General features: G+C 47.1%; 1 long non-coding RNA gene across 1 annotated transcript in view; it reads left to right on the top strand.

The window, feature by feature from the left end:
* LOC134730149 (uncharacterized) overlaps positions 1-17091 on the top strand; it is a 113138-nt gene extending 96047 nt beyond the window's left edge. The window contains exons 5-6 of the long non-coding RNA XR_010111823.1: positions 16848-16902; positions 17011-17091. This is a non-coding gene — a long non-coding RNA (uncharacterized LOC134730149). The remainder of the gene's footprint in view (positions 1-16847; positions 16903-17010) is intronic.
* The last annotated feature ends 691 nt before the right edge of the window (positions 17092-17782 follow it).

Below are 17782 nucleotides of genomic sequence, written 5' to 3'. Positions count from 1 at the left end.
ATGGACTCTCAGGGCCGAATTTCCAGGCAAAGGAAGCCATTTCCAATGCCAAAACACTGATGAACATTTTCCCAAGAGAAACCCAGGTAGGGAGGAGGCGGGAAGAAAACTCAACTGAGTACCTGTTATGGTTCAGGTTCTATGCTTCATGCTGGAGATTTATTTTCTGGGCTCAGCCTCACATCATTTCTGCCAGGAAATGACAACAAACCCAGTTTTTATCACAACACTGAAGTTCAGGTTCTTTTTTTTTTTTTTTTGAGACAGAATTTCGCTCTTTTTGCCCAGGCTGGAGTGCAATGGTGCAATCTTGGCTCACTGCAACCTTTGCCTCCTGGGTTCAAGTGATTCTCCTGCCTCAGTCTCCCAAGTAGCTGAGATTACAGGTGTCCACCACCACGCCTGACTAATTTTGTATTTTTAGTAGAGATGGGGTTTCACCATGTTGGTCGGGCTGGTCTCAAACTCCTGATTTCAGGCGATCCACCTGCCTCAGCCTCCCAAAGTCCTGGGATTACAGGCATGAGCCACTTCTCCCAGCGAAGTTCAGATTCTTTAAATCAGCTGAGGTCACAGAGCTAAAAAGTCTCAAACCTTGGATTTAATGAGCTCCCTCTCCCTATTGGTTTCTGCATCTTCTCCTAAGGTCAGAATTGCCACCAGCCTATGTGGCACATTTGCACACATTAGAAGACGGTGCATTTCCTCAGGTGGATGAAACCCCATACCAGCATGCACAGCTTGCTGAGCAGAGCCCAGGCTGTATTGCAACCTCCCTGGCCCCCTCAGCTGAGCACCGTTGTGCAGTGTGGAACTTCAACAAACATACATGGCAGCCCTGTCCAGGTCTGTCTCCTAATCCTGCGCTCTTCAAGACACACTGGGCCTTCTTGCAGCCAGATAGAATCACCTGCTCTTTTGCCTCCTTCACAGACATTCCTTCCATCCAGTGGATAAGTGGTTGGTTGAGAATCATAGAATCAGAGAAGGAGGAGATAGAATTTGTGTTATTAAATCCAAGCCTCTCATTTTATAGATGAGGATATTGACAAGCAGGAGGTGGAAGTCACAGCCAAGGACACATCTTGAGTCATGAAGAGAAACTGTCAACTCACTGGCCTCCCGACCCTGTTTGCATCTCACCCTCAAAGGGTTTTGGCCTCAGCGCTTGCCTGCCGGTCTCTGGAACCCTATCCAAATGGTAACAACATCTAGGCTGTGACCAGGCCCTGATGTTCAATCTGGAGTTCCTTTCCTTCTCAGGGTGGCTGAGAGTTTGGGCTTTCACCCTTCACCCTCAGTTTGCCAAAGTCTCTTCTTAAGACACACAGAAGGAAATTTGGTAAATTACTTTCTCTTTCTTGTCACTCTCAAAGAGCAGTGCCACTTCCCTGCGGTTAGGATTAAATGAAAGAAAGCATTTGATGAAAGGCACAGTCACTCCCCAGGGGCAGGCGAAAGGGCTATTCCTTCTTCTCTCCTCTCCCTGGCCTCCTGCTTTCAAATACAGATGGAGCCATTCTCCTCTAAGATCTTCATGCTCAGGAAATCAGGGTTGTTGGCAGGGGAGGCATTCAGAATATTTAACCACCAGCAGGACCTGGGCACTGTCCAAGCAGGGCTGATGCAGGCGATAGCTAGAGCAGAGTCCTAGAGCCCCCCTGTGGCTCCTGAGGCTGAATGAAGGGGGGCGGGGGAAGGTAATGGTGGGTCTAGTTGGCCCTGGGGGAGGGGCAGGGTGGCAGAGGCTCAGAACAGAAATGGTTCAATGACAAATGGTCTGCCTGTCCCTGTGCCTCCAGACTTACAGTCAACCCTGGCTGTTGGTGAGAAGTGGGTTAACCTCTGATGGCCACCCACCAGGCACCTTCCCCAAGTCTGGGACAAGCGCCACGGTGGAAGAAGGTACTCAGGCCGAGGGGCCTGTGGCCCTCCCCTATCAGGTCAGAATTCCAGCTGGAGGCTTTCCCTGGGACAGCACGAGGTGCCACGGCTCCTCCCTTTACCTTTTCACCCCTGTGCCCTGCTGGTGACCCAGGTTTATGGGGCAGCCTATCTTCTCCTACAGTTGCAGGGGAACCCTTATCACGGTGCTGATTGCACTAACAAGGCAGAGACACCCGCCCTGCTCTGTTTGGAGAACAACATGGAACTCTAATTGTTTTATGGCCTCTTCACACTCAGAAAAGAGAGGAGAAATGCCAGCCACCTCCATCTGATTTCTGAGGCTTCTATTCTACAGTTACCTCCTTGTCAACCACTCCTGAGTCCCAAAACCCTGGTGTGGGGGAGCCCACATAGGGAAGGCACCTGAGGGCTGTCTGAGAGTTTCAGGGTAGTTGTGAGAAAACATCCCAAAACTGGCTTTTCCATTTGGTGAAAGGAAGTGGTGAAAGGAATCTAGCTCTCCTAGATCCAGACAAAGCCCTCATCTTGATGGTCCTCTTGCCAGGCCCTATAACAGGCACTGCGACTTCCCCGAGCCCAGCCAAAGCAAGGGGCTGCACAAAGCCCACCAGGCTGAGTAGAAAAACTCACGCTTCTCAGGAATATACCGGCATTCCCTCCATCAGCCAAACTCCAAAGACTGACGTCTGTCATCTCCTGGTGCCTGCAGCAGTCCAAGGAGTGGGTGGGACTGGGGAGGGTGGAGGGAGGGCAGGGAGAAGTAAAGATTATTATCCACACTTCATGGTTGAGGAAACTGAGACTAGGAATGTTAAGGGACCTTCCAGAGACAGCGAAGAGAAGAGCTGGGATTTGAACTCCGGTCTATCCTTTTCCCTCCTCTTTCCTTCAGGGCCCTCCTCTCCCCTCCTCTTTCCTCTCCTTTCCTCCCCCCCCAGCCTGCGCACACGCGCACACACACGCATGCACACACACATGCACACACACGCACATTCGCTCACCTCTTTCCTGGGTCTTTCTCAGGTCGCCTCTCTCTCCTTCCTCCTCCCTTGTCTCCATCTCATCCTGCTCTCACTCTCTGTTTTCTGGCTGCCCTGCTCCATCCCTCTCAGCCTCTCCCTTGCTCTCTTTCCTCACCCCTCTCCCTCTCATTTCTCTTTCAGTCTCTGTCTGCTTTTTGCATCTCCCGCTGCCTGCTCGGTGGATATTATGCTTCCCCTTCTCTTCCTTTCTCCCTGCAAACTGCTTTGACATGAGGGTCCAGGAAGCCTCTACTTCTCCCTGTCTCCTCTGCCAGTGAGCGTCAGAGCTCCCTCTGCTTGGCACAGGGGCCCTGCCCCCAACTCGACTGCAGAAGCCCAAGCTGGCAGCGGACTCCATGGGAAGCACATAACCTGTTCCCTGAGTGGACTGGGACCTAGCCTTGGTGTCTCGGTGCCTTGGTGCCAGAGCCTCCCCTCAACTTCCTTAGCCAAACCATTAATTCTTTATACTTGTACTCAACAGTGGCCCAGTGTGTCTGTGAAAACACTTTCATTCTATTATTTTATTTTGATCTTCAGAACTGCATTATAAGGCAGGCTGAGCAAGTTTGATGGTTCTCATATTACAGAAGGAGATATGGGAAACTAGCCTTTATCAAGGGCTTTCTCTGTGCCAGTCACTAAACACACACCTGTGAGGCACACACCAGCACTCCTGCTGACACTGGGCATCTATGTGCAAATTAGGAAAAGATGCCTACTCATTGGTACTCTTTCTTGCTACCTGCTTGAAGACCGTAATAGTAAAATACAAATCCATGCTGCCGCTGCTATGAATGATACCCTCTAGAGTTGTGCAGTGCACGACCTGCACACATGTACATGGTGGCTCTAAACAATAGCAAACCTGCCAAGGAGAGATAATTGCTTGAATTTTGCACACAAGGATACCGATTCTGATCCCACCATCTCAAGACAGCAGACTTCCCTTTCATTCCAACAAGCCGCTTGGTCCCCTGGTTTGGTTTTCCTGGTTCCCGGATATCAGCTGGGTTGGGAGCCACTAGCAATCTCTGATCCTCAGCCTTGATGTGTTCAGTTCAGGTGGTTCCATGATACAATGCAAAAGGCACCAGGCTGGGGGTCAGGAGATTTGGCTCAAAACTAAGCTCTACCACTTACTAGCTGTGAAACCCTGGATTAGTTACTTTAACTTCTTTAAGCCTCAACTTTCCCATCTATAAAATGGGAAGAATCATGAATACTTTCCCCACAAGGTTGTCTGAGGATTGAGTGAGATAACGGATGTGAAAATAAATGACATATCGTAGACATTAATGTTTGATGAATAAAATAATTCATGAATAAATACAACGGAAAATATTGCTTCATAGGAGAAAGTGGACATAGGAGACTGTATTAAGAGCCAACGCTCCTGGGTGAATTCCTGGAGTCAGAAAAAGGTTAGCTGAGACTTTAGAGTCGGCAAGGTGCTCCTGTCACCCACAGACCCCCAGTCAGCACCCCAGGAACAACTGTCTTGAACTGCACTTTCTGTTCTTGTCATGGCCTCCACACTCATATCTCAAGGACCCAGAACATTGTGGAAGAGAGGAATTAGTAGGCACTAACTAGCTCTTTTTTTTTTTTTTTTTTTTTTTTGAGACTAACTAGCTCTTTTAACACAAGGTAGCTTTGACTTGTCAACATCTGGTCTATGACAGAATACCTTTCTTTACACCTTGGGAACACTCTTAGAATGTCAGGAGTAAGTTAAAATTTTGCAAATCAAATTCTATTTTTGTGGCTGTAACTCAAATCTTCTTGATGGTGTTGTTTTTTAATGGGCAAATGAATCCTCAATTATCTGGCCTTCATCTGCTAGATGCATTGTTTGCTTTAATTGTTAGAAAGCTTAGAGTCAAATCTGTGACCACTTTGCAGCAAGTGGCTGGGACTCTGAGCAAATCCCAGATCTAAGCCTCTCTTCCTTTAACTTCCCTTTGCTTATTTTGCTATCCCCTTGTCTATGTCATTAGGTGCTTTATCTTGTGTCTCATGTATATCTTGGTACACTACCTTAAATCCTTTGGGGAACAAGGCAGGGCAGAGATAAAAAAATTTAATTTAAATGTGTCAGGTTAGTAGAAGCAAAGTCCACCTATGAAACTGAGATGATTCTGCAGATGCAAGGGTGTTATCGGGCTTCCCTTTGCTGAGCCTCCCCCACAGCCTCAGAGTCTGCACTGAAAGCTGGAATGAATTCACAAATGAATACGTGGAAATCTTGAACCAGCCCAGAGATTTGCAAACTGTGATCCGTGCAGCTTAAGTTTTCTGTGGACCTGACCAGAGCTCAAGGCTTCTGGCTCCCAGCTTCCACTAGAGCCATCTGCGTTTCCTGTTTTACTTATTGGGCCTCCACATGAGATTAAAGGAAGTGTTCACAGCTAAAGACATCCTGAAAAGCCACAGAAGGAGGTGGCCTCTAGAGTTCTTTCAAGTCCTGCAAGTTTGATTATAACTTTCCTTGTCAAGCTTTTTTTTTTTTTTTTTTTTTTTTGGAAAAGGGTAACACTCTGAGAGTCACCCTTGTGCTCTGGAGCTGTCGCCTCAAGGACTGTAAGATCTCAGTTCTGGGCTCTGGCCAGGGTGAAGCCAGTCAGGCTTCTACGACGTAAAATTAAGGAGGCACGTGCTCTCAGCGTTGGGCAAACGCTGGCCCTGCCGTTTAAGGAATGAGCGTCTCCTTAAGTTTTGCCACCGCCCCCTCCCCCCACTCCCCATGGACCTGCCTTAGCTTGGCCTTGCTTTAGTTGCCTTTCCCCTCACCCTGCATTTTGCAGTCTTGGATCTTTAAAATATGCTTAAATTTCACCTGTGTTTTGAAACACAACCACCATCACAACAACCTCGGCCCCACGCTCCCTTGTGGCTGCCTTTGCCTGCCCCCTCCCCTTGGCTGCCACACTTCTTCAAAGGTTGCCTGTACTCTTGGTCCCTGTTCCTTCTCCCCATCCTCTCCCTCCTCAACCCACCCCTATTTGGATTCTTCCCCATTGTCTCCAACAAACAGCTCTCAGGGAGGGCATCATGGACATTCTCCACGTTGCTAAAGTCCTGGACACTTTCAGACCTATCTCCTTGAATCAGCTCCCCCTTGACTTACTTGATACAAAGTATCCTGGCTCAGCAACTAGTTCTCTGGATTCTTGTCCTCTGTCTTCTCCATTATGGTTGAGCATCCTTTACCAGGCACTGAATGTTGATTTTCCTCAAAGCTCCATCCTGCCTCCTCTGCTCTTCCTCACTACCTTCTCACCTGCCGCCATGCTTTCAGTTGCCACCTGCATCCCCTGTCTTCAGAATTTATATCTGCTCTCTCTGCTGGGTTCCAGACCAATATATAAATTGTCCCTTGTCATCCCTACTTGGATGTCTCCAGTGTATCACAAAATCCACATATTCAAAACTGAACCCATGATCTCCTTGTTCTCCCTCTCCACACCACCCCTAAAGACCTGGTTCTGTTTATTCTTTCTTCTAAATATGTTTATAATCATGAGCTAGCTGATATGGGAGAATATTGAGGCAATGTAGGTGGGAGGAGTCATGGAGGCTGCATGACCTTAAATCCCAAGGAGAGGGAAAAGTTATTTAATTGTCAAAAATATGACAGGACTGTCAAAAATAAATTAGATGAGAAACATAAGTTGCGAAACATGAGTCACCATTCTGTTCACTCAGAGATGCAATATTCATGGCGAACTTTTCATAAAAAATTATAAGCGGCTGGGTGCGGTGGCTCACGCTTGTAATCCCAGCACTTTGGGAGGTTGAGGCGGGTGGGTCACCTGAGGTCGGGAGTTCGAGACCAGCCTGGCCAGCATGGCGAAAACCCATCTCTACTAAGAATACAAAAATTAGCTGGGCGTGGTGGCTCACGTCTGTAATCATAGCTACTTGGGAGGCTGAGGCACGAGAATCGCTTGAACCTGGGAGGCAGATGTTGCAGTGAGCCGAGGTTGCGCCACTGCACTCCAGCCTGGGCGACAGAGACTCTGTCTCAAAAAAAAAAAAAAAAATTATAAGCACCTTGATGAAATCTACTGATGATAGCACTTGATGAAACTGGTGGAGTAAACTCCATCACCACATTTGAGAAACCGCTGTGCCATCCCCTACCCTACTCCCAGTCCACCAGTGGGGAATTTCACTGAGCTGCGGGAGATCCCCAGAGGTGGCTAGTGACAGCAAAGCTCTACTTTGCACATGCTGTTCCCACTACCTGGGATTATTTTTCCTTCTCCTCTCCCTTCCCAGCTCCTCTCTATTCTTTTCCCCTGACCAAGTGTTACTCATTCTTTGTTTTTTATTTTTTTTTGAGATGGAGTCTCGCTCTGTTGCCCAGGCTGGAGTGCAGTGGCGCTATCTCGGCTCGCTGCAAGCTCCACCTCCCGGGTCCATGCCATTCTCCTGCCTCAGCCTCCTGAGTAGCTGGGACTACAGGTGCCTGCCACCATGCCCAGCTAATTTTGTTTTGTATTTTTAGTAGAGATGGGATTTCACCGTGTTAGCGAGGATGGTCTCGATCTCCTGACCTTGCGATCCGCCCGCCTTGGCCTCCCCACATCCTTTGGTTTTTAAGTTAAATGTTACTTCCTCTGAGAAGCCTTCCTAGAATGCCCTTCCTAAGATTGTTCTGGGGTAGAGTCGGCCAATGGAAGTGCTCATGAGAAGTATAAGCCATGGAAGAGGAAGAAGGTTTTGCTCTCCAGAGGCATAGCAGCCAGGGAGGTGTACAGGCTTGAGCCTGGAAGCTTCCAGGGGAGCTTCTTGAGAGTCACCTACATCAGGTTCGCAGGTGGAGGAGCTTCTTGGTGGCCTCTGGGTGAGCTCCTGAAAATCACTCCCTTCAATGCTGCTGATAGTAAATAATATCGATCTTCCCCCAAAACCATAAGCTCCGTGTGGTCAGGGTCACCATCTACATAATACATGACTGTATCCCCAGATATTAGACTAAACTAAAACAGAGCCTATGTGGTCCCATTTAACAGATTAGAAGACTGAGAGCCAGGGTAGGTCACAAGATAGTGGCAGAGCCACTGTCAACCTACTTCTGAGTGCGTTCTTTCTTTGCCATGAGAACACTAGAAATGAATGAGGGAAATGGCTTAAGTTTGAAATAGCTTTTGAGTCACATTTTCAGGTGTTAAGCCTCCAGATCGAGATGCTAGTCACACTGAAACTGAATCACAGGCTTCTCACTAATACCACTGAGTTATGATCACCATGTTCCAGTTGACAAAATTATTTCTTATCTTTGTGTTTTACAGGTATAACAATAAAAATTATTGTCAAGGGTATTATTACAATTTTTAACTACTAATGGAATTAAAGTGTTTGATGGAGTATTGGCAACAAAAATGTACTCCTCACAGCATGCAAGAACTTTTTATTTATCATTTCTGGGCTTTCCAGTTGCTATAGCAATAAAATTCATACTCACCAGGATTATTACCGTTTTCAACCACTAATGGAATTACTATCTTTGTTTGTTTGTGGTTTTAGGCCTTAGAGTAAAATGTAATTCCATCAACGGTATTGAAAATTTTAATGTCCTTAAACATTACCATGAAAGATCAACATAATAACGGAATTCCTCTAAGCTGATGATCACTCCCCTTTCAGCCACAAGGTCTTCTTGTTTCTCTCACTATGAGATCCAAATTTGTTAAGAAAGCATTTGGGGCATTCATTCATTATACAAGTATTGAGTAAGCAGGCCCTGTGCTAGGGGTGGAGGCTGCAAAGACAAGTAAGACGTCTGGCATGGTAGTTAAGGATTCAGGCTTTGGGACCGTCTGAACCTGAGTTTGAATCCTGGTTCTGGTGGGTGGCTCTGGGCAAGTTGTCTAACTGCTTGAAGTTTCTGTTTCCTTATTCCAAAAGAAATGAGGAAACAATTCCCACTGTTTGATGTTGGGCGAAGATGGAAAGAGACTATCTTTGCAATGTGCTTAGGAAGATGCTTGGTGCAGAATAGATGCTCAATGAATGATGGTGGTTGCTGTGTTTGTGGTTGCTGATGCTGTAGACATAGCCCAGCCCTTTCTCTCAAAGGATTTGTTTTTAAGCAGGGGACATTCCATAGTTCTGACATGTGCTACACAGAGTATCTCAGGAGAGCTGTCTAATCCAGCTGGGAAAGGTCAGGTGGCTTCCTGCTGGAGGTGACTCCTAAGCTGAGTCTTGAAGGATGGGTGGTATTGCTACACAGGGAGAAAAGGAGAGGACTTTCCAGGTAAGTGCAAAGTCAAGAAAGCTAGTGAGAGCTTAGTGCCTGTGGGTGGGAGAGCAGTCATCAGATAGAGAGCAATGGGCTTCTCCGTGGGCTAAGCGACCCCCACCAGGCAACTCTGACTTTGAGCATTTCCCCAAACTCCTTCCTTCTCAACATGTGAAAATCCATTAATCATAATACACCATGCTTGGAGAGCCTGCAGGCTGTCTTTGGATGAAAGGAAGCATTATCATATTAACTAATTACATGAATTAAAATAGATTAATTAAATAAGTGGCTTAATGAGATTAGTGCATTTATTGTTTAAGTATCCATCACTACTATTGATAATAATAATGGATTGTGCCCTTATAACAGGTGACAAATCTGTCAGCAAGCAGTGGGGTTTAAAAACCACAAAGGCGGGGGTCACATACATAGGGTAGACAGAGGATGCTGCAACTCCCCTGGGCTTGTCCCTCAGAATCCCATGGTGATGAAGGCCAGGATGTGGTCAGAGCGCTGGTTTTCATCCCCCACTTAGGCGACCTCTCAGAGTTTCGGTTTCCTCACCTGTAAAAAGGACAGGGGCTATCTCAGCTTAGTGGGATTCAGTGATACTAAAATTAGATGATGTTCCCAGCCAGATAAATCTGGGTTTCCCCCAAAGGAGAGCCTGTGTCAAAGGATAATGAGGGAACCCCCTCATTGCCACTCAACCTTGCTATGTCAGTAAATTCATCCACTTGGCCTCTGAAGATGAACAGCTGCCATTTGACTGGAATTCACCATGTCCACTAACACTGGACATACCAGTTCCCTGGCAACATCTACCACTCTTATCAAAAGGATAAGAGGTCATGGTATTAGCTCCCCTTCTTTCCTATTTTTATTCCCCCGATCCTCACGCCTTCATTCTGGGATCACATTCCCAAATAAACTATCCACATAAACTTTTGGGGGAATCCAGGATAAACATCGGGAACTGAAAGTGTCCCTTGAAAGCAATCCTCCAGATGACATTTTGGAACTGACGCCTGCAGAGGTGGCTGCCCCAGGCTTCTCTGAGATGCTGGTTTACTCTCCCTACACCCTGGCCTGCCTCCCTCCCTCCCAACAGCATGTGGCTTATTGCCTCTGTGGAGGGTGGGTTTGCCCATCTCACGTAATAAATATAGCTAGCTGCCCTGCCTCCCTAAGCCTTCTGGTCCCTTTCTCAATATTGTGCCAGAGCAGTTCTAGCATCTTCACTTCATCTAATTATACTTTGGGAGGCTGAAGCAGGTGGATCATTTGAGGTCAGGAGTTCAAGACCACCTGGCCAACATGATGAAACCCCGACTCTACTAAAAGTACAAAAATTAGCTGGGTGGTAGTGGCTTGCACCTGTAATCCCAGCTACTCGGGAGGCTGAGGCAGAATTGCTTGAGCCTGGGAGGCGGAGGTTGCGGTGAGCCGAGATCACAACACTGCACTCCAGCCTGGGTGACAGAGTGAGACTCTATCTCAAAAACAAAACAAAACAAAACATAACAAACAAAAAAACTTCAACAAATAAATCACTGTGCTCCAGCTACAAGGAGCTGTCCCAACAGAGTGTTAGGATGGCCCCCAGTATCCTTGTTAAAACAGGTCACAATTGAGTGTCCTTGTGTCAATACTTCTACCCTAACCCGTGAGAGTCTTTTTAGCTGGGTCTTGCAACTCCTTCAGTGTGAAAACCACCCCAACCCAGAGCTGCACTTGTGTGTTACTGCTTGGGCTGTACCTAGACTTTATTCTGTTTATCATCCTGAGAGTAATGAGGGACTGTAGGGGTAGATCTTGAGGAGGACAAGCATCAGTTTGTGAGATACCAGCCTCAGTCTCTGCAGGCTCTCTAGGCAAGGAAACATAGCACTGCTCTGTAGAGGGGAGGAGGATGTTTCTTTCTTTTTTCTTTTCTTTTCTTTCTTTTTTTTTTTTTGAGACAGAGTCTTGCTCTGTCGCCCAGGCTGGAGTGCAATGGTGCAATCTCGGCTCACTGCAACCTCTGCCTCCCGAGTTCAAGTGGTTCTCCTGCCTCAGCCTCCTGAGTAGCTGGGATTACAGGCACGTGCCACCACTCTCACCTAATTTTTATATTTTTAGTAGAGACGGGGTTTCACCATGTTGGCCAGGCTGGTCTTGAACTCCTGACCTCAGGTGATCCACCCGCCTCGGCCTCCCAAAGTGCTGGGATTACAGGCATGAACCACCATGCCCAGCTGGAAGAGGATGTTTCTATCGGCCTGATATGTTCACAGCATGTGGGGTCCAATATTCTCAGGCTAGTTTACCTAACTGTCCTCATTCTGAATTTTAGGGTCCCATTCATTTCCTCTGAGACCTCTGATGATCACAGGAGTCTTGTGGCTGTGCATTCAGGTTCCTCTGTAATTCTTCCACTCTTATAGTCAGATCCAGGCCGGATTCTCAGCACGTTTTGCCAGGTAGCTTCAGGAGATGAGAGTATCCTTAAATAGTGCTATAGATGGAGCACAACTCTGCCTTGAATTGACAGGTTGGCTTATCTGAGCCTGTCATTTGTCGTTTTTAACGTTTCTCAAGCAGTTAAGAAAAGCTGGCTCACTGCACAATCTTCATAATTACTCTTACCCTTAGGCTGGTCAAGTGCCACAGTCACTACACAATTCAGAATTTCACTATCCAGCTGTACCTTATTCTGTTCAACCAGAGATGGAGGCCTGAGTGGTTGTGATGCTACAGAATTTCAGGGGTTATTAATAGCTGCAGAATGTTAACTTTCAGGATTGCTTTCCAGGGCCACTCCCAGTACTCAATGTCTTTGCCTGGGTTTCCCCAAAGGTTTATGTGAAGATAGTTTATTTGGAAATGTGATCCCAGGAAGGAGGAGTGAGGATAGCGGGGAATAAAAACAGGAAAGAAGTAAATCCAGTACAAAGACCTGCTATCCTTTTGATGAGTTTGGCCACCTCTAAAGAGGACTACTTATTCAATTTCAGAGTTCCTTTTTTTTTTTTTTTGAGACGGAGTCTCACTCTGTCACCTAGGCTGGAGTGCGGTGGCAAGATCTCGGCTCACTGCAACCTCCACTTCCCAGGTTCAAGCGATTCTCCTGCCTCAGCCTCCCAAGTAGCTGGAACTACAGGCACATGCCACCACACTCAGCTAATTTTTGTATTTTAAGTAGAGACAGGGTTTCACTATGTTGGTCAGGCTGGTCTCAAACTCCTGACCTCAGGTGATCCGCCTACCTCGCCCTCCCAAAGTGGTGGGGTTACAGGTGTGAGGCACCGCGCCCAGCCCAGAGTTCCTTCTAAAAGCCTTCTGGGTTAGGTTTCAGAACCACCTACTGGAGGAAAGAAAGGGGGTGTCTGTCCCCTACTGGTCAAGAACTGTCTGAAGAGGGTCAGCTGCCCTGCACTTCCAGTTTGCATGTTAGTGAGTGTTGAGTGGATTTTTCCCAGGTACCTGGGGTCAGGAGGTGAGAAATGCATAGTAGGGGCCTGAGATAAGGCACAGTCAGGTTTAACACTCATGAAATTGGTCTAAACCTGCACAGTTCTGCTCTTCACAACAGTGGCTGGAATAAGAGATGAAGCTGGTAAGATTTGATGTGATGTCCAAGGAGTGGCCAGTATGTGAAGTGTTTTGCAAAGTTTCTGGTACAAAATAAGAGAACAATTTAAAAGGCAGTTATGATTTTGTATCCCTGGTTACATGCCTTCAATAAATAATGGATGAAGGAAAGAAAAGAGTAAGTCCCTGGCCTTTCGTAAGAGGGTCTCACATTTATATTTAAACGGCTTAGCTCACATGCTAGTGCAATGTGAGTGTGGGACGTCTGAGGGGTGTCTGTCCACATTCTACAAAGATCTCTGTGCTGAACCAACAGGACTTTCCACTGATATTCTTGAGAAGAGATTTTGGCCTATGTCTCCAGAGGAGCACACCTGAATAAACTCAGGTGGCCTGGGGAAGTATAGCCTAGTGGTTATGATCATGGGCTCTGAGACTGCTCAGGGTTGAATCCAGACTCAATCACTTATTAAAATGTGTGTGGGCAATGTCTGCTTCTGGGAAGATAGGACAGACATACTTTTCCTTCTCTTGCTGTGTGCCACTAACAACCCTGGACATGAAATACAAAATAAACATAAGACTCTAAAAGGCGGAGAAGGCAGCAGACTGGCTAGGGACTTTGGGATCTGAGGAAAAATCGGGTGATGAGTTTCTAGGAAATGTCAATCCGGATTCCTATACCCAGTGAAAATATCCTTCAGGAATGAAGGGGAAATGAAGCCATTCTCAGATAAAGGAAAATAAGAATTTGCCGCGAATGGACCTGTCCTAAAAGAATGGACGGAAGGGCCGGGCGCGGCAGCTCACACCTGTAATCCCAGCACTTTGGGAGGCCGAGGTGGGTGGATCACCTGAGGTCAGGAGTTCCAGACCAGCCTGGCCAATATGGTGAAACCCCATCTCTACTAAAAATACAAAAGTTATCCATGCATGGTGGCAGGCAGCTGTAATCTCAGCTACTCGGGAGGCTGGGGCAGGAGAATCGCTTGAACCCGGGAGGCAGAGGTTGCAGTGAGCCGAGATTGCACCATTGCACTCCAGCCTGGGTGACAGAGCAAGGCTCTGTCTCAAAAAAAAAAAAAAAAAAAAAAAAAAGAATGGACAGAAGAAATTCTCTAAACAGTGTTTAAGGTGCAGTAGGGATTAGAGGGAAGTGGATTGATATAAAAGGGCAACATGCAACAAGAGGGATCTTTGTGGTGAATGAAATGTTCTGTATGTTGATTATATCAGTCAATATCCTGGTTGTGGTAGTTCTGCAAGATGTTACCACTGGGGGATTTCTCTGTATTATTTCTTACAGCTGCATATAAAGCTCCGATTATCTCAAAATAAAAAGTTTAGTTAAAAAATGCATGACTTCAGGCAAGTTACTCACATCTTTCAGCCTTAGGTTTTACCATCTGTGAAATGGAGATGATACAAAGATTCCCAAATGTAAAATGGGAATGCCACAGAGTGTTGCTGTAAATAAATAAAATGAAACAAGACAGTTACTCAGAACAGCATCTGACACATGGTAACCACTTGTTATATGTTAGCAATAATTACTACTAACAATAAAAAGAACTACTTTGCGGCCAGGTACGGTGGGCCATGCTTGTAATCCCAGCACTTTGGGAGGCCGAGGCAGGAGGATCACGAGGTCAGGAAACAGAGACCATCCTGGGTAACGCATTGAAACCCTGTCACTACTAAAAATACAAAAAATTAACCGGGCGTGATGGCATGCGCCTGTAGTCCCAGCTACTCAGGAGGCTGAGGAAGGAGAATTGCTTGAACCCGGGAGGCGGAGGTTGCAGTGAGCCGAGATTGTGACACTGCACTCCAGCCTGGGTGACAGAGCAAGACTCAATCTCAAAAAAAAAAAAAAAAAAAAAAAGTACTACTTTGCATTGGGTAGCACATCAAACCCTTAACATAGCTTCTCTCACATAATCCTTATAATAGCCCTGGGAGGCAGATGCTACCAGAAAGGCCATTTTCAGATGAGAAAATGGGAGCTTTAGCGAGTTTTCCAAGGTCACACAGCTAATAAGAGGCACATGCACTTTGGGAGGCCGAGGCAGGTGGATCACAAGGTCAGGAGATCGAGACCATCCTGGCTAACATGGTGAAACCCCATCTCTACTAAAAATACAACAAATTAGCCAGGTGTTGTGGCGGGTGCCTGTAGTCCCAGCTACTAGCGAGGCTGAGACAGGAGAATGGTGTGAACCCGGGAGGCGGAGCTTGCAGTGAGCCAAGATGGTGCCACTGCACTCCAGCCTGGGAGACAGAGCTAGACTCTATCTCAAAAAAAAAAAAAAAAAAAAAGAGGCACATGTGGGATTTGAACCCTGGCTTCTCCCCCTGCCCAGGTTTGAAACCACTTTGTCACATTGCCCAGATATTGGTTCTCCTTCCAAGATGGATTTTTGTTGTTGTTTTTATTTGTCTCCTTTGTCTCTTTACCGGAACAATGATTACAAAGGTTTATGAAGCTGGTCTTTGACTTAGACCATGCCCCATGCCCCAATCCTTTATGGCCCACCAGCCATAAAACCAAGAGATGGAGTAGGAGGAGGCAGTGTGAAAGAGAGCAACACAAATAGGCAGGCTGGGGTCCTAGAGCCTACGACGAAGAGGTATAAAGAGTGGGAGAGGGCCAGGCGCTGGTGGCTCGCGCCTGTAATCCCAACACTTTGGGAGGCCGAGGCAGGCAGATCACTTGAGGTCAGGAGTTTGAGACCAGCCTGGCCAACATGGTGAAACCCCATCTCTACCCCAAAATGCTAAAATTAGCTGGGTGTAGTGGGGTGCACCTGTAGTGTCTGAGTACTCTACACTACCTGTAGTGTAGAGTCTGAGATGGGAGAATCGCTTGAACCTGGGAGGCGGAGGTTGTAGTGAGCCGAGATTGCACCGCTGCACTCCAGCGTGGGCGACAAGAGTGAGACCCTGTCTCAAAAGTAATGATAAAAAAAGAGTGGGAGAAATCAGCCAAGGCCAGGAGAGGTCCCCCAGGGGCCTACCCCAGTGGGAACCAGAATGACAGACAAAAGTTTAGCTCCACATTTCCCTACTTGCTGATGCTATGACCTTGAGCAAATGCACTAACCTCTCTGAGCCCCAGTTACTTCACTGACAAAACAGGGCTTGTGTTAGCACCTCTGGATACTCCGAAGACTAGATGAGGTCCCAGTAGTAAGCACATTGCACCATTGCTGGTACACAGTAAGCACTTAATAAATGTTCCCTCCTTCTGCTCTCCTCACTGGTAGCTGATTTAAGCAGGTGAGGTGATCCTCACCTTGGGGCTCATAGAGCTTAGGGGGGTCTGTTGCTACAGAAGTCAGATATCAAAAGTTGTGGAGGTTGTTTTCTGTTGTTGAAGGAAGCGTCTTTCTATTAATATAATGTTGTGTTAAGGGTATTGCACATGGTAGGCGTGGGAAGGGGTGAGCTGAGCTGTGAGGAAAGGGCCCTTTCCCCAGGTTTCAGGGAAGGAGGCTCAAGCCTAAGGTGATTTTTAAATAATAGTCCCAGCTGTGTGGCTCAGGAAATGAGGATTTCATAAGAACAACAATAATAAAAATAGCAACTACACGGCAGATACTTAGCATTAATAGCAGGCTAGTTTATCAGCAGAGCACTCAGCAGGCCTTAACTAATTAAAACTGCTTCTAGGTAAGCAGTTATTGATTTGTGAGGAAAGATTAAAATAACTCCACGTAGAGCTTCTTATGTCCAGTCAGGCTGAACAACGAGTGAGCCTGCGACCTGAGAATGGCTTCATTCCCAGGTGCAAGGGGTGATGCCTGCGGGGGGCTTCTGGGAGGCTGGAGCCCCCAGAAGGCCTTGGATCTTCTGGACCAAAAGGTTTTTTCAACTGCAGAGAGGAGACAGCCATGCTTGCCCTCCAGGGGCTGGGTCCGGGGGAAGAAGGTGCCGTGGGATGGAAGAAGGTGCCACAGTGACAGTAACGCTGGCTGCTGTGAATTGAGCACTTACCATGTGCCAGTGACCTAGGTGTTGACTCCCGTTATCATACTTAATTTGAATAACAGCCCTATGAGGTGAATACCATTATCCCTGTCTTACAGATTGAGAAACTGAGGTCGTGGGAGATGAAGTCATTTTCCTAAGGTCCCATAGCTGGTAAGAACGAGCTTTTTCTCAGGATTTCTGGAAGGTTTTGCACAGACTTGCTCTCAGTTGATCTTTAAAATGAACGTCTGGGGCTAGGGACGTGTTCTCTTTTTACAGGTGGGGAAAATGAGGCCCACAAGAAGGACATCCCTTATTAGTGGTGGGACCAGGACACATAAGCCCAGGGATGTCTGACTCCAAGATCACTTCTCTTTCTCCTCCTGGATTCTGAGACTGATGGAAAGAGGGGCTCTCCAGGCTCTACCTTGAAGAGGAAGTTTCTGATGTCAAACCTGGTGCTGAGAGTTTGTGACCTTTGCTCAGCACACTGGTGGTGGGGATCAGAGCCAGATTAGATTCTCCAGCCACTCTGGTCTCTTTCCAGCCTTGGTCTGTGCCTCTGCAAAGTATTCCATGTCTACAAAGTGCTTTTGTATCCCTTTTCTCAATGCCGCTCAGCAAGCAGGACTGGAAAATGAGTCAAGTGCCCAGGCCCAGTCATGGGGCAGATTCACTACTGAGCTTAGGCTACCTGACACTGAAGGCCAGGGCTAGGGGGAACCCCAGGTGCTTCCTGGACTGGAGGATCCTTGTCAACAACATAGCTAGCATCCTGGGACCACGGCTGGAGAAAAAGGAGACGGAAAGGAAGCACGTACTGAAAACCTACAATAGCTTCATATTGTGTTAGGTATTTTCACTTACTCCTTAATTTAACCCTGCCACAAAGCTAACATTATCATCAACTTTGCTATAGTGCAGAGGAGAGAGCTGGCTGACCCAAGGATACACAGCTAGCAGGTGAGTGAAGCAGAGCTTGATTCCGGTATGACAGCTCCAGAGCCCACCTGCTTAACAGTGATGCATGCCCACCTGCCCTGGAAATGGG

The sequence above is a fragment of the Pan paniscus genome, chromosome 23 (assembly GCF_029289425.2).
Source record: "Pan paniscus chromosome 23, NHGRI_mPanPan1-v2.0_pri, whole genome shotgun sequence".
NCBI classification, from domain to species: Eukaryota; Metazoa; Chordata; class Mammalia; order Primates; family Hominidae; genus Pan; species Pan paniscus.
Note: the sequence above shows the minus strand (reverse complement) of the source record. Positions and strands in the feature narration are given on the sequence as shown.